This window comes from Eriocheir sinensis, unplaced genomic scaffold, assembly GCF_024679095.1.
Source record: "Eriocheir sinensis breed Jianghai 21 unplaced genomic scaffold, ASM2467909v1 Scaffold201, whole genome shotgun sequence".
Lineage (NCBI taxonomy): Eukaryota > Metazoa > Arthropoda > Malacostraca > Decapoda > Varunidae > Eriocheir > Eriocheir sinensis.
The window spans coordinates 85,921-88,331 of record NW_026111418.1 but is presented as its reverse complement, the minus strand read 5'-3'; the positions used below and the strand labels follow the sequence as shown (position 1 = coordinate 88,331).

The 2,411-nt window shown below is 48.0% G+C and overlaps 1 long non-coding RNA gene across 4 annotated transcripts; it reads left to right on the top strand.

Moving 5' to 3' along the window:
• Positions 1-645: 645 nt before the first annotated feature.
• On the top strand, positions 646-1,922 carry LOC126990791 (uncharacterized). 4 transcript variants are annotated; one of them, XR_007744732.1, is made up of 4 exons: positions 646-742; positions 841-1,137; positions 1,335-1,379; positions 1,677-1,922. It is a non-coding gene; the product is annotated as an uncharacterized LOC126990791 (long non-coding RNA). The 4 variants fall into 4 exon arrangements; XR_007744729.1 differs by having other exon boundaries at positions 1,335-1,433; positions 1,632-1,922; XR_007744731.1 differs by lacking the exon at positions 1,335-1,379 and having other exon boundaries at positions 841-1,083.
• Positions 1,923-2,411: the final 489 nt, after the last annotated feature.

Below are 2,411 nucleotides of genomic sequence, written 5' to 3'. Positions count from 1 at the left end.
CTAGCTGCGCGTGGCCTCAGTGCTCATCTCAGTTCCAATGACTCCGAAGCTAATGTTGGTATACAATAAGCAAAGACTAGCTGCGCGTGGCCTCAGTGCTCATCTCCGATCCATTGACTCTGAAGCTAATGTTGGGTATACAATAAGCAAAGACTAGCTGCGCGTGGCCCCAGTGCTCATTTCTGATCCATTGACCATTGAGCCGATGGTCAGTACAGCCTACAACACACAGAGACTAACCAGCTGCTGCGCCCAAAGTCTCAAGCCGTGTGTTGCCTGCCCCACGCACTCCTCAGATTCATAAGCTACGCACGCAAGCGGTGACCTACACGCCAACGTTCCTGGAATATGTAACGACTTCTCAGGGTGTCTATAAATTCCCTAGTATTCTCTTCGTACCTTCGTTTTAATTGTTTGTGTTCTATTGAGGGGTTATTTTTATTTTATTTTATAGGCGTGTAAATATATTTTTTTCAGTATATCTTACTAGTTTTATTTCTTATTAGTTTTTTTTTCGCATTTCCTGATGTAATATTTTATTCGAATGTATTTTGAATTTGTCTGGATCATTTATATTCTAACCCGTCCGCTGCGACTGGCACGGATTTGGCCTTCACTGGTAGCCTGGTAACATACCCTCCAGGTCTTTCTCTGCCTCTGTGGTGGATAGTGTAGTGTTTCCCATGTGGTATTGGTGTGCTGGATACCCCTTCACTGGTAGCCTGGTAACATACACTCCCAGGTCTTTCTCTGCCTCTGTGGTGGATAGTGGAGTGTTTCCCATGTGGTATTGGTGTGCTGGATATCCCTTCACTGGTAGCCTGGTAACATACACTCCAGGTCTTTCTCTGCCTCTGTGGTGGATAGTGTAGTGTTTCCCATGTGGTATTGGTGTGCTGGATATCCCTTCACTGGTAGCCTGGTAACATACACTCCCAGGTCTTTCTCTGCCTCTGTGGTGGATAGTGGAGTGTTTCCCATGTGGTATTGGTGTGCTGGATATCCCTTCACTGGTAGCCTGGTAACATACACTCCCAGGTCTTTCTCTGCCTCTGTGGTGGATAGTGGAGTGTTTCCCATGTGGTATTGGTGTGCTGGATATCCCTTCACTGGTAGCCTGGTCACATACACTCCCAGGTCTTTTTCTGCCTCTGTGATGGATAGTGGAGTGTTTCCCATGTGGTATTGGTGTGCTGGATATCCCTTCACTGGTAGCCTGGTAACATACACTCCAGGTCTTTCTCTGCCTCTGTGGTGAATAGTGTAGTGTTTCCCATGTGGTATTGGTGTGCTGGATATCCCTTCACTGGTAGCCTGGTAACATACACTCCCAGGTCTTTCTCTGCCTCTGTGGTGGATAGTGGAGTGTTTCCCATGTGGTAATGGTGTGCTGGATATCCCTTCACTGGTAGCCTGGTAACATACACTCCCAGGTCTTTCTCTGCCTCTGTGGTAGATAGTGGAGTGTTTCCCATGTGGTATTGGTGTGCTGGATATCCCTTCACTGGTAGCCTGATAACATACACTCCCAGGTCTTTATCTGCCTCCGTGGTGGATAGTGGAGTGTTTCCCATGTGGTATTGGTGTGCTGGATATCCCTTCATTGGTAGCCTGATAACATACACTCCCAGGTCTTTCTCTGCCTCTGTGGTGGATAGTGGAGTGTTTCCCATGAGGTATTGGTGTGCTGGATATCCCTTCACTGGTAGCCTGGTAACATACACTCCCAGGTCTTTCTCTGCCTCTGTGGTGGATAGTGGAGTGTTTCCCATGTGGTATTGGTGTGCTGGATATCCCTTCACTGGTAGCCTGGTAACATACACTCCCAGGTCTTTCTCTGCCTCTGTGGTGGATAGTGGAGTGTTTCCCAAGTGGTATTGGTGTGCTGGATATCCTTTCACTGGTAGCCTGGTAACATACACTCCCAGGTCTTTATCTGCCTCTGTGGTGGATAGTGGAGTGTTTCCCATGTGGTATTGGTGTGCTGGATATCCCTTCACTGGTAGCCTGGTAACATACACTCCCAGGTCTTTCTCTGTCTCTGTGGTGGATAGTGAAGTGTTTCCCATGTGGTATTGGTGTGCTGGATATCCCTTCACTGGTAGCCTGGTAACATACACTCCCAGGTCTTTATCTGCCTCTGTGGTGGATAGTGAAGTGTTTCCCATGTGGTACTGGTGTGCTGGATATCCCTTCACTGGTAGCCTGGTAACATACACTCCCAGGTATTTCTCTGCCTCTGTGGTGGATAGTGGAGTGTTTCCTATGTGGTACTGGTGTGCTGGATATCCCTTCACTGGTAGCCTGGTAACATACACTCCCAGGTCTTTCTCTGCCTTTGTGGTGGATAGTGGAGTGTTTCCCATGTGGTATTGGTATGCTGGATATCCCTTCACTGGTAGCCTGGTAAC